General features: G+C 43.4%; 1 long non-coding RNA gene across 1 annotated transcript; it reads left to right on the top strand.

Moving 5' to 3' along the window:
- The first annotated feature begins 2,428 nt into the window (after nt 1–2,428).
- On the top strand, nt 2,429–5,094 carry LOC116526234. Its single transcript, XR_004258038.1, has 3 exons — nt 2,429–2,773; nt 2,877–2,880; nt 5,032–5,094. It is a non-coding gene; the product is annotated as an uncharacterized LOC116526234 (long non-coding RNA).
- Nucleotides 5,095–14,336: the final 9,242 nt, after the last annotated feature.

Here is a 14,336-nt window from a genome sequence, read left to right as displayed (position 1 = left end):
TGCTTTAAGTAACACAGAAGATCCAAGTGGCAATGGTTCTTCAAATAGGGGTGTACTTTTCTCAGATAACAAGAAATCTAAAGGAGCTGGCCACTGGCATCAGTTTAGTGACTCAGTGATATCAAGGTCTCTGAGATTCCTTTAGCCTTTCCGTCATGGAAACAAGATGGCCATTGCAGTTCAAGGCAGTGTATCTATTCAAGACAATAAGAAGGGGAAGCAGAGCCTTCTAGATAGGATCCTTTTCTCTTAAATGTAAAACCTTTTTTAGAAATTTAGCTCATCTACTAGCCATAAATGTATAACATGATCACCCCTTGTTCCCAGAAAAGTGGGGAAATGAAGCTGTAAGCCTTTCCAATCTCACTAATAGAAGGTGAGAAAGGAAAAAGGGGATTGGGAATAACCATGGATCAGACAACCAATAGTTTTGCCTCTAGTTATAATTAGAGCAGAGGTCATTTTATATTTGAATCTTTTCTGTTATGTCTTCATAAAGCTCACTTTATTATTTTTTTCTTGATACGGGGTCTCGCTTTGTTGCCCAAGCTGGAGTGTAGTGGCGCAGTTTTGGCTCACTGCAACCTCCACCTCCTGGGTTCAAGTGATTCTCCTGCCTCAGCCTCCTAAGTAGCTGGGACTACAGGCATGCATCACCATGCCCAGCTAATTTTTTTGTATTTTTAGTAGAGACAGGGTTTCACCATGTTGGTCAGCTAGTCTTGAACTCCTGACCTCAGATGATCCACCTGCCTAAGCCTCCCAAAGCGTTGGGATTACAGGCGTAAGCCACTGTGCCGGACTCATAAAGCTCACTATAAAATGGCAGTCCAAGTACTTAAAAATTTCCTCATCTTTGGATATGTAATTTTATTTTCAGTGCTAATCTAATATAAAAAAATACTACACTGATATCTTCATGTACACAGCTTTTTCTTTTTTCAAACTATTTTCCTTTGATCGAAAGTTCCCGAAAGTAGGCAAGCCATAAGAGTCTATCAGTTGGCCGGGCGCAGTGGCTCAAGCCTGTAATCCCAGCACTTTGGGAGGCCGAGGCGGGTGGATCAAGAGGTCAAGAGATCGAGACCAGCCTGGTCAACATGGTGAAACCCCGTCTCTACTAAAAATACAAAAAATTAGCTGGGCATGGTGGTGCGTGCCTGTAATCCCAGCTACTCAGGAGGCTGAGGCAGGAGAATTGCCTGAACCCAGGAGATGGAGGTTGCGGTGAGCCGAGATCGCGCCATTGCACTCCAGCCTGGGTAACAAGAGTGAAACTCTCTTTCAAAAGGATAAAAAAAAAAAAAAGAGTCTATCAGTTAATACTGCACTTTGAAAACTTGGCTAAACTGAGGTTTCTAAAATTGTTTTTGCTTCTTATATAATTCTGGTGTGAGAAGTTCAGGATGGTACAGCAGCTCTACAATGTCCTAAATATTCTGGGCTCCATCCAGATTTCTCTTTCATCATTTTAGTATGTAGTTTTCATCTTTTTGGTTATGAAGTATGGTTTCTTTATCTCTTGCCTCACATGTACACTCCAGGGGAGGAAATGGCTCCACCCCTTCTTGTTGTTTGTATCTGGGGAGCAGAGCTTTTTAAGAAACCCTCGGCCGGGCGCGGTGGCTCACGCCTGTAATCCCAGCACTTTGGGAGGCCGAGGCGGGTGGATCACGAGGTCAAGAGATCGAGACCATCCTGGTCAACATGGTGAAACCCCGTCTCTACTAAAAACTACAAAAAATTAGCTGGGCATGGTGGCGCGTGCCTGTAATCCCAGCTACTCAGGAGGCTGAGGCAGGAGAATTGCCTGAACTCAGGAGGCGGAGGTTGCGGTGAGCCGAGATTGCGCCATTGCACTCCAGCCTGGGTAACAAGAGCGAAACTCCATCTCAAAAAAAAAAAAAAAAAAAGAAACCCTCAACTTATATCTCATTGGCCAGAATTATGACATATGATCAGCCCTAATTGTAAAGATTGCTCAAAAATGTAGCTAGGCGTGTTGCCACTCCAAACAAAAATGGGGTTCTATTTTTAAAGGGGGCAAGTAGATATTGAGTAGGCAGCCAGCAGTCTACTCTAAAAGGTTTAGAATACTAACCTGTACCACGGCTAGCTGTGTTATAGCCTCGCGTTTTTTGCTGATATGATACTTGGGGTGGGGGTGTGGGGATTGGGTTGGGGATTGTTTTAATAGAAGTAAAGTATCAAGTGTTTTAATTTACATTTTCTCATAACTAGTGGCTGAGCATACACTTAGGCATTCTACTCATCAAGAATAAAATTACTGAGAACTAGATAATATTTAAAAGAATGTGGCCATGCATAGTGGCTCACACCTGTAATCCCAGCACTTTGAGAGGCCAGGGCAGGTGCATCATGAGGTCAGGAGTTCAAGACCAGCCTGGCTAACACTGTGAAACCCCATCTCAAAAATTAGCTGGGCATGCCTATAATTCCAGCTATTCAGGAGGCTGAGGCAGGAGAGTTGCTTGAACCTGCGCCTCACCATAAATATTTTAAACCAGAGAAGCAGATATTTTAAACCAAGAGGTCTTTACCAGGTGCACCTGTTGACTTCCTGTAGCTTCAGGGCTATCCCCTACCCCCACCCAGCTCCCAGCCTCGGACACTGTATTAATCATGCTGCTGATAAAGAAATACCAGAGACTGGGCAATTTACAAAAGAAAGAGGTTTAATAGGATTTACAGTTCCACGTGGTTGGGGAAGGTCTCACAATCAAGAAGGAGGGTGAAAGGCACTTCTTAAATGGTAGCAGCAAGAGAGACTGAAGAAGGGCTGATCCACCCACCTTGGCCTCCCAAAGTGGTGGGATTAAACCATGCCTGTAATCCCACCACTTTGGGCGGCCAAGGTGGGTGGATCACCTGAGGTTAGGAGTTTGAGACCAGCCTGAACAACATGGTGAAGCCTCTACTAAAAATACAAAAAATAAGCCAGGCATGGTGATGCATGCCTGTAATTCCAGCTATTCAGGAGGCTGAGGCAGCAAAGTTGCTTGAACCTGGGAGGCAGAGGTTGCAGTGAGCTAAGATAGCGCCATTGCACTCCAGCCTGGGTGACAAGAGCAAAAATCAGTCTCAAAAAGAAAAAAAAAAAAAAAGTAAGAATCAAAAGCGAAAACTCCTGATAAACCCTTTAGATCTCTTGATACTTATTCACTATCATGAGAATAGCATGGGAAAGACAGGCCTCCATGATTCAATTACCTGCCCCTGGGTCCCTCCCACAACACATGGTAATTCTAGGAAATACAGTTCAAATTGAGATTTGGTTGAGAACACAGTCAAACCATATCATTCTACTCCCCTGGCCCCTACAAATCTCATGTTCTCACATTTCAAAACCAATCATGCCTTCCCAACAGTCCCCCAAAATCTTAACTCATTTTGGCATTAACCCATAAGTCCACAGTCCAAAGTCTCATCTGAGACAAGGCAAATCTCTTCCCTCTATGAGCCTGTAAAATCAAAAGCAAGTTAGTTACTTAGTCCTAGATACAATGAGGGTACAAGCATTGGGTAAATACAGCCATTCCAAATGGGAGACATTGGCCAAAACAAAGGGGCTATGGGCCCCATTCAAGTCAAAATCCAGCGAGGCAATCAAATCTTAAAAGTTCCAAAATGATCTCCTTTGACTGCATGTCTGGCATCTGGGTCATGCTGATGCAAAAGGTGAGTTCCTATGGTCTTAGGCAGCTCAGCTCCACCCCATGGCTTTGCAGGGTACAGCCTTCCTCCTGGCCACTTTCATGGGCTAGGGTTGAATGTCTGTGGCTTTTCCAGGTACATGGTGCAAGCTGTCCATGGATCTACCATTCTGGGGTCTGGAAGATGGTCACCCTCTTCTCACAGCTCCACTAGGTGGTACCCAAGTAGGGACTCTATGTGGAGGCTCCAACCCTGCATTTCCTTTATGCACTACCCTAGCAGAGGTTCTCCATGAGGGCCCCGACCTTGCAGCAAACTTCTGCCTGGGCATCTAGGCATTTCCATACATCTTTTGAAATCTAGGTGGAGGTTCCCAAACCTCAATTCTTGACTTCTGTGTACCCACAGGCTCAACACCACATGAAAGCTGCCAAGGCTTGGGGCTTCCACCTCTGAAGCCACGGTCTGAGCTGTACTTTGGCCAGCTGGAGCAACCTGAACAAAGGCACCAAGCCCCTAGGCAACACACAGCACAGGAACCCTGGGTCCGGCCTACGAAACCACTTTTTCTTTCTGGGCCTCCCAGCCTGTGATGAGAGGGGCTGCTATGAAGGTCTCTGACATGGCCTGGAGACATTTTCCCCATGGTCTTGGGGATCATGATTAGGCTCCTTACTTGTTACTTATGCAAATTATGCAGCTGGCTTGAATTTCTCCCCAGAAAATGGGTTTTTCTTTTCTATCACAGTCAGGCTGCAAATTTTCTGAACTTTGATCCTCCTGTTCCCCTTTTAAAACTGAATGACTTAGTACCCAAGTCACCTCTTAGAATGCTTTGCTGCTTAGAAATTTCTTAAGCCAAATACCCTAAATCCTCTCTCCCAAGTTCAAAGTTCCACAAATCTCTAGGGCAGGGGCAGAATACCACCAGTCTGTAAACATAACAAGAGTCACCTTTGCTCCAGTTCCCAAAAAGTTCCTTATCTCCATGTGAGACCACCCTAGCCTGGATTTTATTGTCCATATAGCTATCAGCATTTTGGGCAAAGCCATTCGACAAGTCTCTAGAAAGTTCCAAACTTTCCTATGTTTTCTTGTCTTCTGGGCCCTTCAAACTGTTCCAATCTCTGCCTGTTACCCAGTTCCAAAGTCATATCCACATTTTTGGGTTATCTTTTCAGCAATGCCCCACTCTACTGGTACCAATTTATTAGTCCATTTTCACACGGCTGGTAAACACATACCTGACACTGGGCAATTTACAAAAGAAAGAGGTTTAATTGGACTTATGACTCCACGTGGCTGGGGAAGCCTTACAATCACGGGAGACGGCGAAAGGCACTTCTTACATAGCAGCAGCAAGAGAGAATGAAGAAGAAGCAAGAGTGAAACCCCTGATAAACCCATCAGATCTCGTGAGATTTATTCACTATCACGAGAATAGCACAGGAAAGACCAGCCTCCATGATTCAACTACTTCCCCCTGGGCTCCTCCCACAACATGTGGGAACTCTGGGAGATACAATTCAAGCTGAGATTCAGGTGGGGACACAGCCAAACTGTATCAGGCACCCTGTGGACTCCTAGGATTCCAAAAAGTTTAAAAATCACTGGTTGTTTTATCATGTTTTCCCACTCCAGATAAAAAATATGTATTGAGGGGATGATTATTTAAAAGTTCCAAATAGGCTGGGCATGGTGGCTCACACCTGTAATCCCAGCACTTGGGAGGCTGAGGTGGGTGGATCACTTGAGGTCAGAAGTTTGAGACTAGCCTGGCCAACATGGTGAAACCTCTGTCTACTAAAAGTACAAAAAATTAGCCAGGCATGGTGGTGGGTGCCTGTAATCCCAGATACTCAGGAGGCTGAGGCAGAAGAATCACTTAAACCCAGTAGGTGGAGGTTTCAGTGAGCCGAGTTCGTGCCATTGCACTCCAGCCTGGGCAATAAGAGTGAACTCTGTCTCAAAAAAAAAAAATAAGAATCCCAAATAATATAGAAACTTCATGTCAAAAATTTCAGAGAACTGCTATATAATTTACTTGTAACTTTCAGTCTTTTTATACTATATATATATATATTCATTATATATGCTTAAATATTGTATGTGCAGCATCCTATAGCAAAATTTCTCTTAATATACCAGTTAACATCTTTCTATGTAAATTCATGTAGATGTATTTCATCCTTTTTAACAGCTGCACAGAATCTCCTTGTATGTTAGCATCAAAATTTAATGAAGTACCATTGAAGGACACCTAACCAAATAGTCAAAATCCTTATACATACAAGTTTGCATATTCATTTACTTACTTAGGTTAACTTTGTAGAAGTGGAATTGCTAGGTTAAAGTGTATGTTTTAAAGTTATACATGCATTTTATTTTGTTTTATCTTAGAGATGGGGTTTCACCATGCTGGCCAGACTGGTCTCAAACTCCTGACCTCAGGTGATCCACCCACTTTCAGCCTCCCAAAGTGCAGGGATTACAGGCGTGAGCCACCACGCCTGGCCTATATGTGCATTTTTAAAACACAAATATTTGGCTGGAAGCAGTGGCCCACTCCTGTATCCTAGCACTTTGGAAGGCCGAGGGAGGTGGATCACTTGAGTCCGGGAGTTCGAGACCAGCCTGGGCAACATAGGGAGACCCTGTCTCTATTATTACCAAAAAAATTGCAAATATTCATTTATGTGGTATGCACTATAGTTTTCCTTTTTTTTTTTTTTTAAATTGCGCTTTCTGCAGTGCAAACTCTGTGTTATGTCCTTTTGTTACTGTGGTTAAAAAACATGAAATCTGGCTGGGCCTGGTGGCTCTCACCTGTAATCCCAGCACTCTGGGAGGCCAAGGCAGGTGAATCACCTGAGGTCGGGAATTCGAGACCAGCCTGGCCAGCATGGTGAAACTCCATCTCTACTAAAAATACAAAAAAAATTTAGCTGGGCATGGTGGTAGGCACCTATAATCCCAGCTACTTGGGAGGCTGAGGCAGGAGAATCACTTGAACCTGGGAGGCAGAGGTTGCAGTGAGCCAAGATCCTGCCACTGCCCTCCAGCCTGGGCAACAAGAGTGAAACTCCATCTCAAAAAAAAAAAAATGAAATCCACCCTCAACAGATGTTTTAAGTGTACAGTACAGTATTGTTACCTATATGCACACTGTTATACAGATCTCTACAACTTTTTCAATTTGCATGACTGAAACGCTATACCCACTGAACAACTCTCATTTTTCCCTCCCATTATTCCTGTGTAACCACCATTCTACTTTCTGTTTCTAAGTCTGACCACTTTAGATACCTCATAAAAGTGAAATGATGTGGTATTTGCTCTTCTGTAACTGGCTTATTTCACTTAGCGTAATGTCCTCAAGGTTCATCATGTTGAAGCTTATGAAATTTTTATTATTTTATTTTTTAAAGAGGGCGTTTCATCATGGTCTCAATCTCTTGACCTCGTGATCCGCCTGCCTCAGCCTCCCAAAGTGCTGGGATTACAGGCATGAGCCACCATGCCCAGCTTGAAATTTTTTTTTTATTTATTGAGAAAGAGTCTTAATCTGTTGCCCAAGGTAGAGTGCAGTGGCACGATCTCAGCTCATGGTAACCTCAACTGCCCAGGTTCAAGCGATTCTTGTGTCTCAGCCACCCGAGTAGCTGGGACTACAGGCAGCCACCACCACACCCAGCTCATTTTTTTGTATGTTTAGTAGACAGGTTTTTGCTATGTTGGCCAGGCTGATCTTGAACTCCTGACCTCAGGTGATCTGTCCACCTCAACCTCCCAAAGTGCTGGGATTACAGGCGTGAGCCACTGCACCAGCCAAAAATCTTTTTTTTTTTTGAGACAGTCTTGCTCTGTCGCCAGGCACCAGGCTGGAGTGCAGTGGCGCAATCTCAGCTCACTGCAACCTCCGCCTCCTGGATTTAAGCAATTCTCCTGCCTCAGCCTCCTGAGTAGCTGGGACTACAGACACCCAGCTAATTTTTATTTTATTTTATTTTTTTTTTTTTGAGACGGAGTTTTGCTCTTGTTACCCAGGCTGGAGTGCAATGACGCGATCTCGGTTCACCGCAACCTCCACCTCCTGGGTTCAGGCAATTCTCCTGCCTCAGCCTCCTGAGTAGCTGGGACTACAGGCACGCACCACCATGCCCAGCTAATTTTTTGTAGTTTTAGTAGAGACGGGGTTTCACCATGTTGACCAGGATGGCCTTGATCTCTTGACCTTGTGATCCACCCGCCTCGGCCTCCCAAAGTGCTGGGATTACAGGCTTGAGCCACCGCGCCCGGCCAATTTTTATCTTTTAGTAGAGATGGGGTTTCACTATGTTGGCCAGGATGGTCTCGATTTCTTGACTTTGTGATATACCTGCCTCGGCCTCCCAAAGTGCTGGGATTACAGGCATGAGCCACCGCGTCTGGCCCAAAAATCTCTTTTAAGGATAAATAGTATTCCATTATATGCATATATCACATTTTATTTATGCATTTATCCATTCATCCATAGATATAGAGGCTGTTTCCACCCCTTGGCTATTGTGAATGTTGCAATGAATGGAACTGAAAAGACCCCTTCAAGACCCTAATTTCATTTCTTTTGGATAAAAACCATTTCATCCTGGCTAAATCTGAGGCTGCAGTCACCCCAAAAGAGGTAGCAGAGGAATTCCCATAAGGGACTGCCCCAAAACATTTGGAAATAAATCTGGCTGGAATTCCAAAGAAAGAAGCATTAAGCATCAGTGATCAGTCCAAAGTATTTATAAGGGAACCTATGTACAGAGGAGGCTCCGGTATCTCCTTGCTGGGACCGGCAAGAGAGGGATGCTCTCCCTGGGTATGTTTAACCTGTGTATGTACATAATGACAGGGTCAGGGATAGAGTTTATATGAGGGCTTAAGAAATTTGCCTAGGAAAATCCAAGATGGCTGAATAGGAACAGCTCTGGAGTGCAGTTCCCAGTGAGAACACAGAGGGTGAGTGATCACCACATTTCCAAAATAATTTTTACTGCCCACAGACCAGGAGATTCCCGGGTGGAAAAGCGCTACAAGATTCCAGCACGGCTGTTTCAGCAGGTGCACTGGGTCTCTGCACAAAACCTCACACAAATCTGGGCAGCCATTTCAATTGGCGCCTGGGACACCTGGGAGACAGAGTCACCCATTGAACTGAAAAAAAAGGGGGCTGAAACAGGGAGCCAGGTGATCTGGCACAGCGGGTCCCACCCCCACAAAGACCAGCAATCTAAAACACTCTGGATTGAGAGTTTCACAGCAAGCACAGCTGGACCCGCAACGGTCTGGCTCTGTGTGGGGAAGGGCGTCCGCCATTACCGAGGCAGTCCACCACTACCGAGGCAGTCCGCCATTAGTGAGGCAGTCCGCCATTACTGAGGCAGTCCGCCATTACCGAGGCAGTTCTAACTCTACCTCTATAAACAAAACCGCAAGGAAGTTCTCACAGCAGCTGGGCAGAGCCAATGGCAGCTCAGGAATACATCTGCTGGCAAACTGTGACTAAGCTACCTCATTGCTGGGCAAGGCATCTCTGATAAAAGGTAGCAGCACATCAGGAACTTATAAATGAAGCCCCACTTTCCCAGGACAGAGCACCTGGGGAAAAAAGGCAGTTATCAGTTCCACTGCAACAGACTTAAACGTACCTGCCCAGCCGCTCTGAACGGAACAAAGGAGCTCAAAGCTTAGCACTTGACCTCCTATAAGGGATAGACTGTCTCCTCAAGCAGCTCCCCAACCCCAATATATCCAAAGAGACACCTCATAAAGGAGAGCTCAGGCTGACATCTGGCAGGTATCCTTCTGGGACACAGATAACAGAAGAAGAAACTGGCAGCAACCCTTACTGTTCTGCAGCTGCCACAGGTGATCCCCAGGCAAGTAGGGTCTGGAGTGGACCTCCAGCAGTCCTACAGCAGAGGGGCCTGTTGGAAGGAAAACTAAAAACTGAAAGAAATAACTTTATCATCAACAAAAAGGACATCCACTCAGAGACCCCATCCGAAAGTCAAGTACAAAGACCACAGGTAGATAAATCCACAAAGATGGGAAGAAACCAGCACAAAAAGGATGAAAACACCCAAAACCAGAATGCCTCTCCTCCTCCAAGGGATCACAATTCCTCACGAGCAAGGGAACAAAGCTGGATGGAGAATGAGTCTGATGAATTCACAGAAACAGGCTTCAGATGGTGGGTAATAACAAACTTCTCTGAGCCAAAAGAACATGTCCTAACCCAATGCAAAGAAACTAAGAATCTTGAAAAAAGGTTTGACGAAATGCTAACAAGAATAAGCAGCTTAGAGAAGAATATACATGAATTGATGGAGCTGAAAAAACAACACGAGAACCTCACGAATTATACACAAGTTTCAATAACCGAATCAACCAGGGAGAAGAAAGGATATCAGAGATTGAAGATCAGCTCAATGAAATAAAACAAGAAGGCAAGATTAGAGAAAAAAGAGTAAAAAGAAATGAACAAAGCCTCTAAGAAATATGGGATTATGTGAAAAGACCTAATCTACATTTGGTAGGTGTACCTGAATGTAATGGAGAGAATGAATCCTAACTGGAAAACACTCCTGAGGATATGATCCAGGAGAACTTCCCCAACCTAGCAAGGCAGGCCAATATTCAAGTCCAGAAATACAGAGAAAACCACAAAGATAATGCTCAAGAAGAGCAGCCACAAGGCACATAATTGTCAGATTAAACAGGATTGAAATGAAGGAAAAAATACTAAGGGCAGCCAGAGAGAAAGGTCGGGTTACTTACAAAGGGAAGTCCATCAGACTCACAGTGGATCGCTCAGCAAAAACGCTAAAAGCCAGAAGAGAGTGGGGCCAGTATTCAACACCTTAAAGAAAAGAACTTTCAACCTAGAATTTCATATCCAGCCAAACTAAGCTCCATAAGCAAAGGAGAAATAAAATCCTTTACGAACAAGCAATTGCTCAGGGATTTCATCACCAGCAGGCCAGCTTTACAAGGGCTCCTGAAAGAAGCACTAAACATAGAAAGGAACAACCAGTACCAGCCACTCGAAAAATGCACCAAATGGGGCCGGGCGCGGTGGCTCAAGCCTGTAATCCCAGCACTTTGGGAGGCCGAGGCGGGTGGATCACGAGGTCAAGAGATCGAGACCATCCTGGTCAACATGGTGAAACCCCGTCTCTAATAAAAATACAAAAAATTAGCTGGGCATAGTGGCGCGTGCCTGTAATCCCAGCTACTCAGGAGGCTGAGGCAGGAGAATTGCCCGAACCCAGGAGGCGGAGGTTGCGGTGAGCCGAGATCGCGCCATTGCACTCCAGCCTGGGCAACAAGAGCAAAACTCCATCTCAAAAAAAAAAAAAAAAAAAAAAAATTACTTATACCTAGCACACTGTAAATGCTACATAAATGACTGTTATGCTATATTTTAAAAATGTGTATTTTTATTTTTATAGTCTTTGGTTTTGTTTTTGTTGAAGACAGAGTCTCACTTTGTCACCCAGGCTGGAGTGCAGTGGCACGATTGAGGCTCACTGCAACCTCCAAGCAATTCTCCTGCCTCAGCCTCCCAGGTAGTTTGGTCTACAGGCAAGTGCCACCACACACCCAACTAATTCTTGTATTTTTAGTAGAGACAGGGTTTCGCCATGTTGCCCAGGCTCGTCTTGAACTCCTGACCTCAGGTGATCCGCCCCCTTCAGCCTCCCAAAGTGCTGAGATTATAGGCTTGAGCGCGGCTTTTTTTTTTTTTTTTTTTTTCCAAATATTTCAAACCAAGGCTGGTTGAATTCTTGATTGAACCATCAGATAGAAAGGCCAAGTGTATATGGTTTGCAAATATTTTCTTCCATTCCTAAGTTGCCTTTTCACTGCCCTTTGCTGTGCATCGTTTTAGTTTGATGTAGTCCCTCTTTTCTACTTCAGCTTTTGTTGCTTATGCTTTTGGTGTCTTATCCAAGAGATCATTGCCAAGACCAATGTTATGAAGCTTTTCCCCTATGTTTTCTGATAGGATTATACAGTTTCAGATTTTACTTTTATATCTTCAATCCAAGCTGGGCATGGTGGTGTCTGCCTGTAATTCCAGCTACTCAGGAGGCTGAGGCAGGAGAATTGCCTGAACCCAGGAGGCAGAGGTTGTGGTGAGCCGAAATCGCGCCATTGCACTCTAGCCTGGGTAACAAGAGCGAAACTCCGTCTCAAAAAAAAAAAATAAATAAATAAATAAATAAAATCTTCAATCCAATTTAATTTGATTTCTATGTACAGCATTAAGACAACAATCCAATTTCATTCCTTTTTATGTGGATTTCCAGTTTTCCCGACACTATTTGTTGAAGAGATGTTACGTTTTTTTGTTTAGTTTTACAATTTTCCTTTATGAGTCCCTACATTTGTGTGTTGGAAAGGCCTTCTCTAGCACAAAATCACAAGTATTCTCATATGTTATTTAGTATTTTATGGTTTTATTGTTTTACACATGAATCTTTAAGTTTCTCCCCACCCACTCCCAAAAGGGATATTCAATTGTCCCATACTATTTTTGAATAACCTAACTCTCCCTTTGTTTCTACTAAGAGAGAGGTTTCTTTTTGGCTACAAGTAACATTATACATACCCAAAGTGAATGTAACAATATAAGGAATATCTCACATAACCAAAAGTCCAAAGGTAAAGCAGTTACCAGATTGGTTAATTCAGAAGCACAATTCAGGTGCTTCCTATCTACATCCCACTATGCTCAGTGTGATGGCTTTCATCTCCATACCTGTCCTTTCATGGCCATCAGAAGGCTGCTGCAGATTAGCTTCAAACATCCATATTACCTATCTTCACTGAGAAGCAGAAAAGGGATGCTGGCAAATCCAATTCTCATCTTCTATCAATTAAGAACAACAGAAAATTTCTTCAAAGCCTTTCAGATTTCCTTTATCTCATTAGCTGAGATTCCATCAAATGATCAAGTAAACCAATTACCATGATTGGCATAGAATCTAATCAACACTCACCATCTCTGGACTAGGGAAGCATCCTATTCTACAGCACAAAGCAGCCATACAGAGAAGAAAGGAAAGGAAAGGAAAGGAAAGGAAAGGAAAGGAAAGGAAAAAGGAAAGGAAAAAGGAAAGGAAAGGAAAAGAAGGAAAGGAAAGGGAAAGGGAAAGGGAAAGGGAAAGGGAAAGGGGAAGGGGAAGGGGAAGGGGAAGGGGAAGGGGAAGGGGAAGGGGAGGGAAGGGAGGAAGGAAAGGAAGGAAGGAAGGAAGAAAGAAAGAAAGAAAGAAAGAAAGAAAGAAGAAAGAAAGAAAAGAAAAGAAAAGAAAAGAAAAGAAAGAAAGAGAAAAAGAAAGAAAGAAAGAAAGAAAGAAAAAGAAAAAAGAAAGAAGAAAGAAAGAAAGAAAGAGAAAGAAAGAAAGAGAAAAAGAAAGAAAGAAAGAGAAAGAAAGAAAAAGATAGAAAGAAAGAAAGAAAGAAAGAAAGAAAGAAAGAAAGAAAGAAAAGAAAGAAAGAAAGAGGCTTTGTCTGCAAGGAAGGGAGAAAGAAATGGCTGACAAGTAGGCATATGAGAGTGTCTAACAAACCCACTTATTTGAACCCACCTTTTTCACACACACAATTCCTACACCTGTTTTATTTGATGTTCTCTACTGTGTTCCATTTTGATCCACTTCTGTGTCATTAGCTATTCCTGAGTCATTATGACTTTTTTAACTTAATAAACTTTATATTTGTATATTTGATAGGAACTTTCCTAAATTTATTTTTTCAAAATTAAAATTCTTTCCCCCAAATCAGGCTAGAATTAGAATTACAGTCATGCATTGCTTAACAAAGGGGTATGTTCTGAAAAATGTGTCATTAGGAAATTTTGAAATTGTACAATCACAGAGTATACTTACAGAAACCTAGATGGTATGGCCTACTATACACCTAGGCTATGGCCTATTGCTCCTAGGCTATAAACCTGTACAGCATATTACTGTAGTGAATACTGTAGGACACTGTAACATGGTAAGTACTTGCATATCTAAATGTAAAGAAGGGCTGAGCACAGTGGCTCACGCCTGTAATACCAGCCCTTGGGAGGCTGAGGTGGGTGGACCACCTGAGGTCAGGAGGTCGACACCAGCCTGGCCAACATAGCAAAGCCCTGTCTTCACTAAAAATACAAAAATTAGTCAGGCATGGTGGTGTATCCCCGTAATCCCAGCTACTGGAGGGGCTGAGGTAGGAGGATCACTTGAACCCAGGAGGTGGAAGTTGCAGTGAACCTAGATCACGTCACTGCACTCCAGCCTGGGCAACAGAGTAAGACTCCCATGTCAAAAATAAAATAAAATAAAGTAAAATAAACATAAAAAAGGTAAAATAAAAACATGGTATTGTAATCTTATGGGACCACCGCCATATATGTAGTCTGTCATTGACTGAAACATCATTATAGGGCACATAACTAGAATTTAATAAATCAAGTTAAATATCTTTGTAATACTGCATCCTTCCATGAAAGGAAAATGGTATGCTCTAACCTGAGTTTTCTTTTCTTTTTTTTTTTTTTAAGATGGGGTTTCACTGTGTTGGTCAGGCTGGTCTTGAACTCCCGACCTCAGGTGATCCACCCACCTTGGCCTCCAAAG

Source organism: Sapajus apella, unplaced genomic scaffold (assembly GCF_009761245.1).
Source record: "Sapajus apella isolate SASKATOON/1434 unplaced genomic scaffold, GSC_monkey_1.0 scaffold50, whole genome shotgun sequence".
NCBI lineage: Eukaryota > Metazoa > Chordata > Mammalia > Primates > Cebidae > Sapajus > Sapajus apella.
Note: the sequence above shows the minus strand (reverse complement) of the source record. Positions and strands in the feature narration are given on the sequence as shown.